Source organism: Pinus tabuliformis, chromosome 6 (assembly GCF_031772625.1).
Source record: "Pinus tabuliformis cultivar Carrire ecotype Pingquan chromosome 6, CPIR1, whole genome shotgun sequence".
In the NCBI taxonomy this organism is placed as follows: domain Eukaryota; kingdom Viridiplantae; phylum Streptophyta; class Pinopsida; order Pinales; family Pinaceae; genus Pinus; species Pinus tabuliformis.
This window is the reverse complement of record NC_142292.1, coordinates 704,867,581-704,886,089: the sequence shown is the minus strand read 5'-3', so window position 1 is coordinate 704,886,089 and position 18,509 is coordinate 704,867,581.

The window sequence follows — 18,509 nt, the reverse complement described above, 5'->3', positions numbered from 1 at the left end:
ATCTCTCTTGAGTCGGCACACATGCGACTCACGATCGAAGGTCTTAAATCCTTCCGGTTGCTCTATGTACACCTTTTCCTCAATCTTGCCATTGAGGAATGCAGTCTTCACATCCATCTGATGGATCTTCCAACCCATCTGTGCTAATAGTGCCAACATCGATATGATAGATGAGTACCTTGCTAAAAGAGCAAAAGTTTCATCATAGTTGATCCCCTCGACCTGTGAGAAACCACGGGCAACCAACCTTGCCTTATGTGTCTCCATACTACCATCAGCGGCACGCTTTACCTTGTAAAGCCAACAAGAACTCACAACTGACTTGTTCTCTAGTCTTGGAACCACATCCCAAACATTGTTCCAAACTATGGAGTCATACTCCTCCACCGTAGCATCAACCCACACTGGCTATTACACTGCTTCCTCAAAGGAAGATGGTTCGGTCTCTACACATTCCCCAACAAGGGTCATGTAACCAGTGTACCGCTCAGGTGACCTCCTCTATCTGTGTTGAGAAGATGGCTCTCCCACATTCTCTCTCGCATCCATCAACAATCTGTCAACCTCCCTTATGCATTTCCGCCCCTTTGGAAGACTCTGCATGAGTGGATGTCTCCACTCTTGGAACCTTTGCATGCAACTGGTCTGAATCAGTCTGAGGCTCCTCCTCCTTAGGAACCAAAAGTTCCTCCTTTGCCTGCAACTTGAGCTCCCTCTCAAGGGAAACTCGCATGGCCTTCAGCTCATCGAACTTAATATCTCTACGAACCACTGTCCTCTGACTAGTAGGCAAATACACCTGATAGTTATGGGGAGTATCAGTGTACCCCACAAGTATCCCCAACTCTGCTATCAGCTCTAGGTTCTTCTGGGCATCCTTGGTCACATGGCAATAAACCGATGAGCCAAAGATCCTGAAGTGACCCACATCTAGTCTCTTCCCGGAGAAAGCTTCCTTTGGTGTCTTCATCCCAAGTATGCGATGCGGGCTTCTATTCTGCAAGTAAACCACTATGTTGCATGCCTTAGCCCACAAATGAAGTGGTAGGCCTTGGTCATGCAACATCGCCCGAGTTGCCCCCACAATTGTTCTATTCTTCCTCTCGGCCACCCCATTCTGCTATGGGTTATGAGGTGTCGTCAACTCCCGTTTAATTCCTTCTGCTGCATAGAAGTCCTTAAACTCTTGAGAGACATACTCTCCACCATTGTCGCTTCACAAGGCCCTGATCTTCTTTCCTGATTCTTTCTCAACCAAGGCTTTGAACTCACAAAACCTTGAGAAGGTTTGATCCTTCTTCTGCATGAAATAGATCCAGCATCTATGAGAAAAATCATCAATGAAAATAACATAGTACCTTTGTTTAGCAGTGGAGGCTGTCGAGAATGGTCCACACACATCTGTATGAACTTGCTCCAAGATTGCTTCAGCTTGACTGTCTCAATCCTGAAAGGAAGATTTTGCATACTTACCCAAGGTACAACCTTTGCATGTGTCCACTTGCTCAAGTTTACCTTTGGGAAGTCTAGTAGAAATCTGCTGCATTATCTTCAAGGCCCCATGATACAAGTGGCCCAACCTTCTATGCCATAACTCACCAATATCTTGGCTTTGCACCAATTCTTCTTTGGAACTTAATGCAACATAGTCATCTACCTCCAACTTGTAGAGATTCTTCACTCGAATCCCAATCCTCTTGGTCTGACCTATGGTATGTGTCTCAAGAACACCTTTCCTTTATTGAAGACTACATCATAACCTTTGTCTTCCAACATCGAGACAGATACCAAGTTTTTCTTCAGTCCAGGCACATACTTTACATCAGTCAGGGTGAGAGGAGCTCCATGCTCCCTTTGAAACAAAACCATACCTTCACCTGAAACACGATACTTTCCATCATCGCCCATCTCTATGCACATCTTGAGGTCTTTCTCCTCCAAGGTACTGAATAAACTCTTATTGCCAATCCTGTGGAATGAGGCACCACTGTCTAGGTACCAGACACAACCCACCATCGATGAAACCATGCAAGTGATGAGGGTAAAATCCAATTTGAACTATGAGGCCAGTGCCTCACCATCTGATCCTTTCAAGAATCCCTTCTTGGATTTCTTCAATGGACAATTAGTTGCATAATGGCCCACCTCATGACAATTAAAGCATCGCACTTTAGATTTTTCAATATTCTTCCTACCATGGGAAGAACTCGATTTGGAATGGGAAGCCTTCCCTTTCCCTTTCTGCGCCTTACTTGCTAAGGCTAGATTTTCTTCATCATCATGCTTAGATGAAGAACCATCTCTGGTGCTTCTCCTGATCTCCTCCTGCATCAGATCTGACCATAGTCGTTCCCAATCTGGCAGTTTCTCTCTTCCATTCACTGAGTCCTGGTAGCTATGCCAGCTCTTAGGAAGACCGAGGAGAGCAAGACTCACCATATCATCATCAGTTGTCGTGATTCCTACACTTCCAAGCTCATCTCTACAGGTGGTGAGCTTGTTCAGATATGTAGAGATCGTGTCGCCCTTTTCACACTTGATTTTCCGAAGCTTGTCCTTTAGCACCAGCTTCCTCTGGTCACTGTTGTTCTAATATAGATCCTTCAATGTCTTCCACATTGAAAACGATGTCTCCTTCCCATGGAGACTCGAGACAATATGGTCTCGAACTCCCTCCAGAAGAATCCTCCTCGCTCTCGCCACACATTTCTTCCATTCTGCCAATTCTTGGGCATTAGCTACTGCTAGCTTGGGGACTTATTGATCAATGAAGTCCTTCAAACCATTGTCCTCTAATACCACTTCCATGTGATCCTTCCATGCTATGTAATTTGAGCTGCCATCCCGAGCATACTCGAGTCTCAAGCCATTGAACGCCATTGGTGAACTTTGAGATGTGATAAGAAATCGATTTTGTACCTACAATCAAGAATTTCAAACTTCGAACTTCTCCCTTCTTTGTATATTGTTCTCCACTTTGATCACCTTTGCTTTGAAACCATGTAGAAATTATCACTGTAGATTAAACTAATTATGCAATGTACTAAAGCAAAATACTTAATCTACTTCTACAATCAAACTAGTGGAAGCTTAATCGATTTTGAGTAAGATCAAACAGAACACATATAATAGAGACAAAGATTCAATCACACATGAAACAAAGAAGAATACTCTGGGGAAAGCCTCAGCTAAAAACCCCGCTATCTGTATTATCATACAAGTGGAAATATCTCAGGATTACACAAAGCTTTAGCTCTCAAGCTATCTAGCTCTCGGTACAATCCCTCACTACTGCTCATAGACAGAATAGACAACACATATGCCTTCCTTCAGTCCTCCAAGCCTCCTGTTTCCTTGTGCAGTTTCGCCTGGGTCCTCCAACTGCCACCTATGTGATTCTCACCTCACACACTGATTTGACCTCTGTAGTAATTGCGCAATCCTCAAGGAATGAATTCCTTCTACATGCAAGAGATATTCACATGGGAATATTCTATCAATTGATAGTACACTGTCTCTGCCTTTAATCTCAACTGGGTCTTTTTCTGAACTGACATGCATGAGTTATTTATGAGAGAATATTCAGTTATCTAGAGAACACTAGTTGCATGCATGCATGCATTAACTGACTGAACTCACAATTAGTTCCACAAACTGTTTGGAACTAATTTAACTGGACTTAACTCAGTTAACTGAGCAAACTAATTACAACTCAAATACAACTCATCCTTATCTCCTTAATTAGGGGATAACTTCCTCAATCAAAGGGATCATTGTTGCATGTCTTCACAAAGACTTCATGTTTGATTTTCACCAACTAATTAACTCAAGATGAATTAATTAATTATTTTTCAAACAGCTGGCGAGACTAAATTCGAATTTTAATTCTCAATTTTAATTCAAGGACAAATTAAAATTGGAATATATCCTGAAATGGTATCTATAGCAATGCTATTTTTAGCACTTCTTGTGGCTATTTTCAACAAATTCTTCACGCTCTCTTTGAATGATCTCAGATTGCATACTTCAGCTAAATTCATCTCTCGCATCTTATAGTCTGGCACTATTTGTTTCGCCTTTGCTATGCTCCTTCCATAAGAACATTAATAAAGTTATATATCCATGGATATTTTCACCGGAGTTGCGAGAAACACCATACGAAAATTCATCGTCGATCTAATGATTCAACTTATGAAAGATGTTATTCATAAAGAGGAAAACCGTCGAATTCTATAAGTTGATTTTAATCATATGGCCAGACTTGTACTCTAAGTCAAGATAGGAACCAAGCCAAGAAGTAGATATGTGAAAAGACCGCATATGCCCAAGAGAAAGAGACAACGGGAAGAACAATGATAATGGAGGAACATCGGAGAAATCATATCGATGCACTTTATGTGTTACCACTCAGAAACCCTGATCTCCGATCTCCGATTTGAATGGGATCTCTGATATCCGAGCTGCCGATATGTGGACTCGATTAATTTTATCAAAACATATTTAATATAAAATCACATCTACCCTTCATCAGAGCTTTTGGAATGAGACCTCCGCTTAGATCCATCGATCTCCAATTGTGACATGTCTTGCGGACCCGATTGCCTTTATTATAACGACTTCATTGTAATATTGTATCCTCCATATCACAAGTTTTGAAGCCTTGTCACGTTGAAACCTCTAATTGTGATATGTGTTACAAACCATTGCTCCACCATAACAAGCCTTGATCTAATATCGCATCCGTCATGTTAGAACCTTCATATCGCAAGTTTTAAAGTTGTGTCACGATGAAACCTGCGATTGCGATATATGTCATGGACCCAATATTACTATCAAAACAATTTACTTAAAATATTGCATCCATTAGAGGTCAAAGTATGATGCAGACCCGATTGGACTATCAAAGCGAGTTTATTGAAATATCGCATTGTTGCGTCAGAGGTTAGAGTATGTGCACAACTTAAAATCTCCGATATTCATGAAGTTGCGACATGCAGGATTAAAGCGATGATGTGGCATGTGGACCTCCCATCATTTATTATAATGTGGATTCCATTCAAATAAAACTATGGCATATTTTTTCCACTATTATCAAAAGACCCCTTCCGAAATATTTTTTAATGTGCCACCTCATGCACAAGTTGGCCTCTCCTCCAATGAACGTGCCTTTTTGTTATCGACAAAACTTGTATATATAAAAGTCAAATACTTCACTTCAAGTATTGATCTCAATAATATATGACAGAGAGAGAGATACATTTCAAAACTTGTGAACTTGAAAAAACAGGAGACTTAGAGGCCGAGAAGGATCACTAGATATCTAAAGTAGATGAGGCAGTAAGAGCTTGGACCTATGGGACATTTCTGTTTGGGTGTAGAAAATAGGATCAAAGTTAGCGATAAAAATGGCGGATACAATAATATGAAAACAAACTATAATTATGCCCAAAACCAATAGAAAAATCAATGGCTTAACAATTAATATGACAGTGGCTCCTGGAAGTGACAAGTGGCAAGAGATGAGTGGTGTTAGAGAAATGGATATCAAAGGTTTTAACAATGAATACAAATGAAAAATGTTGACTCGCCAATACCGGGAGGCTCTGATATGGGGCGGGCGCGATATCACAATTAAACCTGTTTTAATATCAATATCGCATCTGTATTATCGACGATTTTAAATGTATGTCATTACGAAAGTTCCAATAAACAGACGCGATCTTAGATTGAATCACATCTTATAATTATATCGGGTCCGAAATATCGATGATTTTAAGATGTGTGCCATTTCAAAAGTTCTGATTGAGAGCAGATGCGATATTCTATTGAATTCTTTTTTATAGTTTTGTCGCGTCTGGATATCAGAGCGAATAGCAATATCGGAAGTCGGAAGTTGGAGGAGATGATTATCAGAGGTTGGAAGGACTAGCATATCGGGGAATTGGTGGGATGAGCATATCGGAGGTTAGAGCAGGAGGCCCTTTGGGATATCAGAGTGGAGGCCTTTAGGGATATCAGCAATCAAAGGGAGTGTTGCATCGGAGATTGGTGAAATATGATATCATAACTTTTAATCGAAGACACACTCTGCAAAACTCCAATATGAGATTCTCTGATATAATGGGTGGACTCGTTACAATAATAAATTGAATTTCATAATGATATCGGATCCGGAGGTTGGGAATGAACACCCTCAATATAAAGTTTCATAGATGACGTGGCAGGTGCAAATCACAAATCATGACTATGAAATGGTTATGTTGTGTAAACCTTTTATTAAACCTCGTTAAATTATTTATCAAGCAGAACAACGGTGGGTACATATCGGAGTTTAATATATCGCAACATTTAAACATTGTAACCCTGATTTGTGATCTTTGCGATATGCCTAAACTACAACCACTTGTTGCATAAGATGAAGGCTTTGAATATCAGGACTTTGGATATCAGAAGGGATTATATTGCAACTTTTGGGTTGAACCTCTCCGATATACATAATAGTCTGATTGCCACTTGTATTAGGTTTATGAATGCAGTTTGAATGTTTGAGTTTCAAAACAACTAGCCACTTGTGATATAAAGGGTTTCTCCCTAATATTACTTTGAAATAATAAAGCCACTTTAACATTGCAGCTTGGTCTCGGGTGCTTTGTAAGGGATAAAAATAAAATAATGAAATAAAATTTATAAAATAAAAAGTAATGTACATTGTATACATCCTACAAGGCCAAAGCAGTGAAAAACATCCAATCTTCAATTAGGCACTATTTGCAAACCATATGTCCAAATGAGATCAAACGAGTTTTAATAGAAAGATAAAAACAAATCGAACTCATTAGAGCAATCCAAATACTCAAAATTAAATAGTACTATGACTAACCATTCAATTAAATGGTCCCCATAATGAGAATTAAGTGAATAATTGGGGGGGTTGTGTTTTCACAACAACAAGACCCTATTACTCTATCATATCACGTTTAAATGTAATATCACATCCCTAGTGTCAGAACTTTTCTATCGCAAGTTTTGCAAGCATGACATATTAAAAATTCCGGTTCGGCTATACTTGTGGACCTGATAGGTCTATCAAAATAATTTAATTGAAATATCACATCCATGAGAGGCCACAGTATGATGCAGACCTGATTGGAGTATCAAAATGAGTTTTTTGAAATATCGCATCCGCTACGTCGAAGGTTAGAACATGTGCACAACTTAAAAATCTCGTATATTCCTGAAGTTACGATATGTGGGATTAAAACAATGATGTGGCATGCGGGGACCTACCGACATCTATTGTAATCCATCATAATATGGTTTCGCATTGTTTACAAGCTATCCAAAGAGAAGACCACATATGCCCAAAAGTAAGCGCTGAAGGGAAGAAACAGTGATATCAGAGGAGAAAAGAGAAACATATCAATGAACCTCACCCTCTGCTCTCCGATCTCCGAACTATGATATGGACCTCCAACTATTGATATGCAGACCCAATTGTTTTATCATATCAGTCTTAAATGTAAAATCACAAATGCCCTTTATTGGAGCTTTTGAAATACACCCTTGCAGTATGCCTTGCGGACCCAATTGACTTTATTATAACTCTTCTGTGTAATATCGCATCCGCCACATAAAAAATTTCATAACATTTTTCTCATGGTCTAGGTGCCCTCTTCCCAACACCAACCTTCATTGTAGCATACATGAATAGACCTCCTTCACTTGAAACACTAACTCTTCTTGAGGCTGCACATTCTTGGTCCTTCTCTGCTCACCGAAAACAAAACTAATGGAAACAAATAAATCCTTGCAATATTGTTCATGTCCTCCCTTGCTATTCCTCAATCCCTTCTCATGTTGATGCATGCTACGCTTCTTTATGCTAGAGTGAACTACTTCTATACTTCCCTTTTTGCACACTCCTATTAGACATTGGCTCCACTGATGAAGCAAACATTTTGCATTGGGAACAAAAAATAAATGCGTATGTTCCATGGCATGCTCATCGTGCCCCTGAAGCCCCCCTTTCCCCTTGCTTTGGTGATGCCTCCACTAATCATATGTCGAACCCCCCTGAATCCATATACATCGATGAATAGAAATTCCTTTCTCAGCTACACCCTGGAAACAACATGGAAATTGATGACCTTAACATGTTTGTACATTGCGACTTTGACTCAAACCACAATTGGGCCCATACTACCATCCCTTCCACTTTGCAAGAAACAACCATATGTTTCATAGACTTTAGTATCTCATCCACCCAAATCCATTCTAGCCCCTCTCCAGTTCCCTGCTCGCCGACCTAACTATCGCCCACCCAACAAGTTGATTTCACTATTGTCCACTTCGAATTCTCATCCAAGGTATTGTTGGCATAGGGAAGTCTCACTTAATTGATTGCTTAAAATATAAATTTCTTGCTGAATCTTCTCCTAATTCAAGTCCATTGCTCCTACTCGCTCCAACAGGTGTTGCAACATTTAACATAATGACACTTACAATCCATTCTGCCCTTCGCATTCCTTTAGTTTCAATGCATCCTCTTGAGGGCCAACCACTTCTGCATCTCTGAGAAAAACTTTGTCATGTCAAATACATTTTAATTGATGAAATGAACTTTATTGGGCCTAAACTTCTTTCACGCATAGAAGATCATTTAAGGGAGGTATTTCCAGCGTATCATAATGTGCCTTTTGGTCATCGGTCTATCATACTTGCTGGTGATTTTAGCCAACTACCTCCTATGAAGGACATCCCCATGTATGTCGGAACATTGCGTGGAAATTCCCTTTGGCACAGCTTTGACACGATCGTCACACTATCTACCATCTTTCGTCAACAGGGAACCGACCCTCTTCAAATTCATTCCGCCAATTGCTCACAAATCTCAGAAATGAAACACCAACAATCGAAGACTGGAACCTTATCATGTCAAGGAAAAATTCCTTTTTGTCAAACAATGAGCAACATGAATTCGACAATGCAATGCACCTATATCCAACCAACCTAGTTGTCACATTGCATAACAAACAAATGCTCAAAAAATTGAACATGCCAATTTCATGATGCTACGCAGAGAAAAGGAACCACCATCCTACTGGTACACATGAAGAAGATGAATAGTTGGATGCAAAAGTTCTTATTTGCAATGAACAACAGGTTTTCCTCACATGCAACTTGTGGGTTGAAGCAGGTCTTGTCAACAGAGCACTTGGAAAAGTAGTTTCCATTTTCTATGCACCTAGATCAAAACCCCCTCAATTGCCATCCTTTTTTTTATTGACTTCTTTCAATACAAAGTCTTGCCATGGGATACCTTCAACCCATCTTATGTTCTAGTTCTCGCAATAATGCGAGGGTCTCATAGGCAAATTCCCCTTCGAACGACATGGGGCTTGACAATACATAAATCATAAGGGATGAAATTACCAAAGGCGATATTGGAAATTGGCAACATAGAACGACAAGGCTTAACATTCACTTCCATTTCCAAAGTTCGAACCTTGGATGCAAGGCAATGCTTATGTCAAATGTAGGCAACAAGAGGAATCCATGCTAGCATCAAAGTCTTTACAACCATCTATAGTATGATCATTGCATCTAGCCCCCCTGATTCCATTTCAGTAAGCATACTTTTGATTCAATTTCAGAATAGTTGCTTTCTTTTACAAATATTTAATGTGGAACTCAGTTGAAATTCCAAAATTTTTCCCCCTTTCTAGAAAACATATAATATAGAATTGTATTTAAAAAAAAATACAAATGAACAAACTTTGCAAGTTCGCATTTCAGTTATTGATGTGAGCATAATTTTACAACTCTAATTCAAATCAAATACTTTCAAAATGCTTGACAGGAAAAAAACCTGAACATTTGTTGTCGCTTATTGGAAAATCTCTTTTTAGCTATCCAAGGAGTAAATTACCAAAGAAGTTGGAAGCCATTTTTTGCAAATATCAAAAGGACTCAAAACCTACTCTGAAAAAGCTTTCTAACCATACATGCAAGTCCAAAAATGGTCTCCTATATCAAAAGAAATGGTCTGGTAAGCTTTCGAGGATTGAAGGTTGCGAAAGGAAAAAATATTCGAGAACGCATATCAGAGGGAAATAATCTCAAAAATCACATATAGGAGGTCTAGAAATCTCAGCGGTCACAATATCAGAGCATTGGTCATATCATCACATCGCAACATCTGAAATTTTTAAGGTGTCGACCTTTGAATAATTGTGATATGCATAATGTTTCGTGTTGTGGTAAAAACACAATGCTCCCATTATTCACTTAAATAATAGTATGAGGACCCTTTGATTCCCTGGTTAGTCATATTACTATCTGATTTTGAGAATTTAGATTGCTTCAATGAATTAAATTTGTTCTTATTTTCCTTTCATATATTTTAAACCTCAATTCCCCGACCTATGATAATGTATATTATTTTTTTGTATTATACCTTATAGTTTTGTTGATCGGAAAAAATGTCCATCGTCAACATTAGGGGAGACCACCCGGTCGAGAACTTAGAGCACCTCCTTTTCTGTTGAAAATGGTGATTCCGACTGGTTATGGGTCCAATTACCTTGTCATCTAAGACAAACCTAAAACTAATCTAATACTAATCTAACCTAAACTAAGAGTTAATTTATTTATATCTATAATACATTTCCTTTATATTGATCTTTAAAGACGTGAATTTAAGGAATCTATCAACACAAAGGATTGATCGATTTGAAGGCTAATCAAAACACAATTAAATCATTTGTTTACCTCTCTAAAAGAAGTTTTGATAAAAACTAATATGTAAATGAAAAACTAATCTAAAACATGAAAAACCTATCTTGAAACATGATGGGATAGCCCTCTCCTAATTCAAGAGCGAGTTAACTAAAACAGAGGGAAGAAACTGATATAATTCATCATATGATTTTGTATCAATTAAAGGAAATATTTCACATTAACTAATACAAGTGAAAGAAAACTAAGCCTGTAAATGAATGATATATAGTTATTAGTCATCACACGAATATTTAAATGAATTAAGATTGATCTCGATCTCATTCTACCTTGTAAAGATAACTTTAACAAAGTTTCAACAACAAAATGTCAATGGCACAACAATAGTGCATAATATCAAAGAAACGTAATATTGTTTAGAATATAGATCAAAATAAATAATGAAATTCTAAAAGTGAGATGATAATCCTACATTCCTGTAAAAGTACACAAAAACGATAATTAATTAAAACCATGCCAAACTTTTATTACTGCAGTTTCAAGAATAGCTCCGACTCTTAATGAAAGTGCTTACAATAGTGCAAAGTCCCTTTATAAAAGAGACATAACTTCTCTACATTCTCTATAATAAAACTCTCTGCCCTCTACAAAAGTGTGAAAGCACAAATCGTGTTATTACAGAGCCCGCTATGTGTGATCGCAACCCCCCTGTCATTGAAGAAACATGTATTTATACAGATTTACAAATATTACATATCCCTTTAGTTTCTCAACAAACGAGAAATAAAAGAAAATGAACTTGGAGTTTTTTGCTCCTGTTGGATCGCAGGTGAAATTTGGAATTTGTTGCAACGAAGTGTTGTCTTTAGCCAAAGGGTTGATTTTCCATTCATGGTGATGGCCTTTTAGTGTCTGTTACAACAATCTTCCATTTTAGAACTGCGTTGTATCACATGGTAGAGAGTGATTGGAAATCCCGGATCAAGTAGATACTTCCTCCTTATCAACACTGGGTTCATCCCTGTTTCAGGCAAACAAAGTTTATTACTTCTAATATTAAACTTAACCGAAAACCAAATCGAAAACTAAACACACAGACTTCCTGCATAACTAATGAAAATAGAATTTTCAATTATTATAACAACGACCTCATATGAAAGTGACAAGTGGCAGACGCGGAGTGGTATCAGAGATGAGCTTATCACAACATTCAAAATGAGACAACACAAAACATTTGCGATATGGGTAGCTCCGATATGGAGTGGATGCGATATTATATTCAACTCTTTTTTATAAATATATCGAGTTCGTAATATCAGAGGATTGGTATCAGAGGTTTTACAATTGTTCTGATTAGAGAAGAAGATGCAAATTAATAATTAAATTGTAACATAAATCAAAATCGGGTCCGTAACCAAATCGACAATCAGAAATTTTAAGATATGTAACATTTCAATAGTTCCGATATGAGAGTGGACGCGAAATTCTGATTAAACTAAAGTTAATTCGCATATTGGATCTGTATATCGACGATGGGAGTAAATCAGAGATTGATAGAATTATGTGTGAGCATATCGCAATATCGTTGGGATTAACATATCGCAATATCGTCGATTGAAGGGAATCAGAGGTCGGAGTAGGAGACATATCGCAAGTCGGAAGTCAGAGAGGAATAAATATCACATATGGGATCAGAGGCCTTTATGAAATATCGGAGATTAGAGCTTTAGCAATATTGCAGTATTTTCAATGTGACATATCGGAGGATGAGTGGGAATGGCTATTGGAAGTCGGAAGTCGGAGTTGAATGGATATTAGATATTGGAGATCGGAATGGGAGGTGCGGCGCAATATCTGAGTGGGGGCCTTTATTGCATATCGATGATTAGAGGTTTTGCATGGCGTCATATAACAAAAGCGTCGATATGGTATCTCCGATATGCTAAAGTGGAGGAGGGTTATGTGATATGTGGGGTCCTCTAATAGTGCTTATTATAATATGCCAAAATCTTTTAAAAGGGTTATCACTTCCATGTTTTGGAGTTTATGTGCATTTATCATTATAAAGGGCCAATATCATATGTATCGGGGTTTTAGTACCAAAGAATTTTAAAAGAGTTCCTTCAATGTCATAACTCTAAAAAAATTATCCAATATCACTCTATTATAAAAAAGTTTCCCCAACCAATAAACTACAACCACTTTATCAAAAGGCACATCTTATTTATAAGCTAAAGCCACTATTTGGAAAATATAGCCAGTAATAAATAATAATGAATATCTTGGTCTCGGGGGCTATGTTTTATTCATTGATCTAAGATGTTTAGAAAAACTTAACTACAAAGTTTATAATCAAACTTAGGCAAACTATAAAATAAAAACAAATGTAAATAAAAAGCAAATTAGACTATAAATGAAGTAATCACATTCAAATCCTACATGAATGGCAAAAAAGGGTCCACGTGCCTATTATGATAAAATAAAATGGGGGTGTTGTGTTCTCACTACAACAAGTTCTTTATAGATATTTCTTTTTAGGTCAATTATCGATTGTAGTCTAGTGAAGAATGAAGGAAACACAAAAATATTCAGTCAAATTAAGCAAACCATATAATTATGAATTCTATTGCATAACTAATGACTAAATATTCAGAAGAAACATGACAAAGCAATACAAAAATTCTGTCATGTATGAGATCTACAATTATCTTTACCATCTAAGGATGAATTCATGACAACGGTTCCACAAATGAATATTAGATTAACATAAAAGAAACACAACCTTGAAACCACACACCACAGAAATCTATGAAACTAGTAACAAAGTTTGCTCTGAACTTTTTTATTAAAATGTTTAAATATAGGGCCTCCGCCTATTCTCAACAATTCCCCCTCTTTATTACATTGTATACTTAACCTTTAAATACCCTTTTTCCTAAGGACTGTTGATATATCAGTGTTTTCATTCATGGCCATATGGATTGAATATATATATATATATATATATATATATATATATATATATATATATATATATATATATATATAGATAGAATAGAAGCAATGGACACAAGGAGCATACCCAAGGAACAAGAGGAGAAAAGCAATTGGAAGCCATAGGAAAAACATTGGAAGCCATTAGAAAGCCAAACGAAAGGCATCAAAAGTCAAGAGAAGGAGCGACAAGCCAAGATCCAAGAGAAACAGTCCATCGGAAGCCATTGTAAGTCATTTAAGGCATCAAAGAGAAGCCATCAGAAGTCACAAGAGCGAGAAGCTACCAGAGCGACAAGCCAAGGAGAAGCAGATCTAGAGAGAAGACTGCATATGCCCAAGAGTAAGAGCCGAAGGGAAGAAATAGTAATATCGCAGGAGAAAAGAGGAACATATCAGCGAACCCCAACCTCTGATCTTTGATCTCCAACTCCAACTCTGATCTCTGATTTGCAATGTGGACCTCTGATCTATGAACTGCGATATGGACCTCCAACTATCGATATGAAGACCCAATTGTTTTATCATATCAGTCTTAAATGTAAAATTGCATCTGCCCTTTATCAGAGCTTTTGGAATGGGACCGCCAATAAGATCCACCGATCTCCAATTGAGATATGCCTTGCAGACCCGATTGACTTTATTATAACGAATTTAATGTCATGTTGCCTCCGCCGCATAGGAACTTTCATATCACAAGTTTAAATCCATGTCATGTTGAAACCTCCGATTGTGATATGCATTGTGGACCCTATTACTTTATCATAACATGTTTAAATGTAATATCACATCCCTCGCGTTAGAACTTTCCTATCGCAAGTTTTGTAAGAATGACATATTAAAAACTCCAATTGCAATATACTTGTGGACCTGATAGGACTATCAACACAATTTAATTGAAATACCACATCCATCAGAGGCCAGAGTATGATGCAGACTCGATTGGAGTATAAAAATGAGTTTGTTGAAATATCGCATCCGCTACGTCGAATGTTAGAGCATGTGCACAACTTTAAAATCTCTGATATTCTTGAAGTTACGATATGTGGGATTAAAGCGATGATGTGGCATGTGGGACCTCCCGACATTTATTATAGTCCATTGTAATATGGTTTCACATCGTTTAAAATCTATCTAAAGAGAAGACCGCATATGCCCAAGAGTAAGAGTCGAAGGGAAGAAACCGTGATATCTGAGGAGAAAAGAGAAACAATATCAGCGAACCCCAACCTCCAATCTCTGATCTCCAACTCTGCCTCTGATCTCTGATTTGCGATGTGGACCTCCGATCTCTGAACTATGATATGGACCTCCAACTGTTGATATGTGGACGTGATTGTTTTATCATATTAGTCTTGAATGTAAAATCACATTTGCCCTTTGTCAAAGCTTTTGGAATGCGCCCTCTGATAAGATCCGTCAATCTCCGATTGCAATATGCCTTGCAGACCTGATTGAATTTATTATAACGACTTTAATGTACTATCACAACCACCGCATCAGAGCTTTTATATTGCAAGTTTAAAAGCATGTCACGTTGAAACCTCCAATTGTGATATGCGTTGCAGACCCAATTACTCTATCATAAAATGTTTACATGTAATATCGCATCCGTCGCGTCAAAACTTTCATATCGCAAGTTTTAAAAGAATGACATATTAAAACATCTGATTGCGATATGATTGTGGCTCCAAATAGGACTATAAAAATAGATTAAATGAAATATCACATCCATCAGAGTTCAGATTATTATGCGGACCAATTGGAGTATCAAAACGAGTTTGTTGAAAAATCGCGTTTGCTATGTCGGAGGTTAGAGCAAATGCACAACTTAAAAATCTCTGATATTCTTGAAGTTGCGCTATTGCGGGATTAAAACAATGTTGTGGCATGTGGGACTTCCCGACATCTATTATAATCGATCGTAATATGGTTTCACATTTTTTAAAACCTATCCAAAGAGAAGACCGCATATGCCCAAAAGTAGGAGCCTGTTGTCGTGAAAACACAACACCCCCATTTTATTTTATGATAATAGGCATGGGGACCCTTTTTTTGCATTTCATGTAGGCTTTGAATATATTTACTTCATTTCTAGTCTAATTTGCTTCTTATTTACATTTGTTTTATTTTTATAGTTTGCCTAAGTTTGATTAAGTTGTTTGTTAATAGACTTTGTAAATAAATTTTTGTTTTAAACATCTTAATTATTTAGATTAATAAAACATAGCCCCCGAGACCAAGAAGCGTGCATAAACTTTAGGCCTTACTCATTAAACAAGTGGCTATTATATTATATCGGAGATATCAGAGCTTTGACATTATAGGAACCCTTTTAGAATTCCCCGATGTCAAAAACCTGATTCATAATAATGTGGCAAACCCTTGCTATAAGACTTCGGAGTGTTAACTTAAACATATTATACAACCAAAGTCCCATTATTCTAAAGAGGCTGTAGTTTATTGGACGGGAGACTCGCATACCACGTAACCCTTCTCTACTCCCTTTTATCGAAGAAATCACATATCGAAGTTTTGTTATGTGCTACCACTTAAAATCCCTGATATCTTATAATCTCCAAACTCCAATATATCCATTCCTCTGATATCCCTTCTCGCACCTCCTCCAATCTCCGATATCATATCTTCGATCTCCAACTTACGATACATCTCCAACTCTGACCTCCAATTCCCTTCAATCGCCTATATTAAGATATGATAATCCTGCTGATATTGCGATATGCCGACATGTCATTCCACCGATCTCCGATTTACTCCCATCTCCGATATCCGAATCCGATATGTGAATAAACTTTAGTTTAATTGGAATGCCATGCCCACTCTCATATCGAAGCTATTGAAATGTTACATATCTCAAAATTGTCGATTGTCGATTTGGTTATGGACCCAATATATGTATTAATGTTGATTAATAAGAATTTCGCGTCCACCTTAATATCAAAACTTTTAATTGGAACTTTTGAATGAAAATCTCCAATATCGAATCGTCGAAACAAAGTTGTGATATTATGGACCCGATTTTGATTTATGTTACGATTTAATTCTTAAATCGCATCCACCCATATCGAAACTTTGTAATGACGCCTCCGATAAGCCTTAATCTCCGATTGTCGATACGGTTATGGATGTGATTGGCTTTATTATAACGTTTTATTATAATTTCCCATCCGTTGTATCAGAGCTTTACTATATCGCAAGTTTGCAAAGTGTGTCATGTTGCGACTATTTCAAAACCTCCGATATTATGGATCCGATATATTTATCAAAAATAGTTGAATATAATATCGCATCCGCTCCATATCGAAGCTACTCAATATCGCAAGTATTTGGTGCGGTCTCATTTTAAAAGTTTCGATATCCATACCTTCGATACCATTCCGCATCTGGCACTTGACACTTCCATCTGGGTCACTGTTATAAGAATTAAAAAGTTTGTTTTCATTTGTTTTGTAGGAAGTTTGTTATGTTTAGATTTCAATACAGTTTTTGGCTAAGTTTAATAATAAAACTAATAAGATCTATTTGACTGAAACATGGATGAACTCAAGGTCCGCATATCATATCGGCATTGCTTTGCGCATATAAAGATGCATATTTACCTTATAAAATATTTAATATTATTATTAAATAATTTAATAACTTTTTAAATTAAAGCAACATTAAATATGTATTTTGATATGAAATTAATGCTTATCAACAACCATTAATGTATGTAATTTCTCTGTTAATAAATAATTCTATAATGTTTTACCTCTTGTGCTCCTCGTTAATGGCAGTGTAGAAGGACAATCAAACGCTCCTTGTGTGTTCCGTGGCATTTGCTTAAATCTAGCGATGTGTCTGTTTACTAACACCTGCGGGTTTTGAGGTAACGACAATCGTGACTCCAACAAGTGGTATCATAGCCAAAGATCTTGAATTCGAAACACACCTGGCTTGCGTTGGGGGGAAGATTGTTGTGCTCCCCGTTAATGGCAGTGTAGAAGGACAATCCAACGCTCCCCGTGTGTTTTGTGGCATGTGCTTAAATCTAGCGATGTGTCTATTTACTAACACCTACGGGTTTTGGTGTAACGACAATCGTGACTCCAACATAACCTATTTGTATGCAATGTTCAATACTAGATAACCCGATAAATGATATTATTCAAAATTGGATAACTGGATAAAAGGGTATTCACCTTCACCTACTTAATTCTTAGCTCGTGATGCTACATCCTCCGCATCCTCCTCTACATCCTACTCACATGACAACACCAACAGCTATGTCTATCAGGTTTTCATTAATCACAGCGGACCTGATGTAAAGAAAGGTCTTGCCAGCCATATTTGTCATCGCCTTAAAGCCCTTGGAGTAACAACATTTTTGGACCAGCAAGAATTGCAAGAAGGAGAGAACATGACTTCTCAAATCGAAGGGGCTATTCGAACAGCCTCCGTCCATATCGCCATATTATCTCCCACATAGGCATTTGCAACTTAAGTAACTTGCGGATTCTTAGGGCTGAAGGTTATTTTGTTGAATGCGTATTAACCAGTGGGGAGCTACCAAAACTAATGTATTTCCGCTGGGAAAACTTTCTGAACTCCTCGTTACCTTTCTCGATTCCAATAAGAATTTAAGAGTGCTACATATAAGACATAAGACGTGATATGGAAATATACCAGACTAAATATGTATTATTAACGTTACATTATATTATTTTTCCACCATTGAAATTTGTATTTGGTGATGTAGAATAAATGAAAAATAAAAT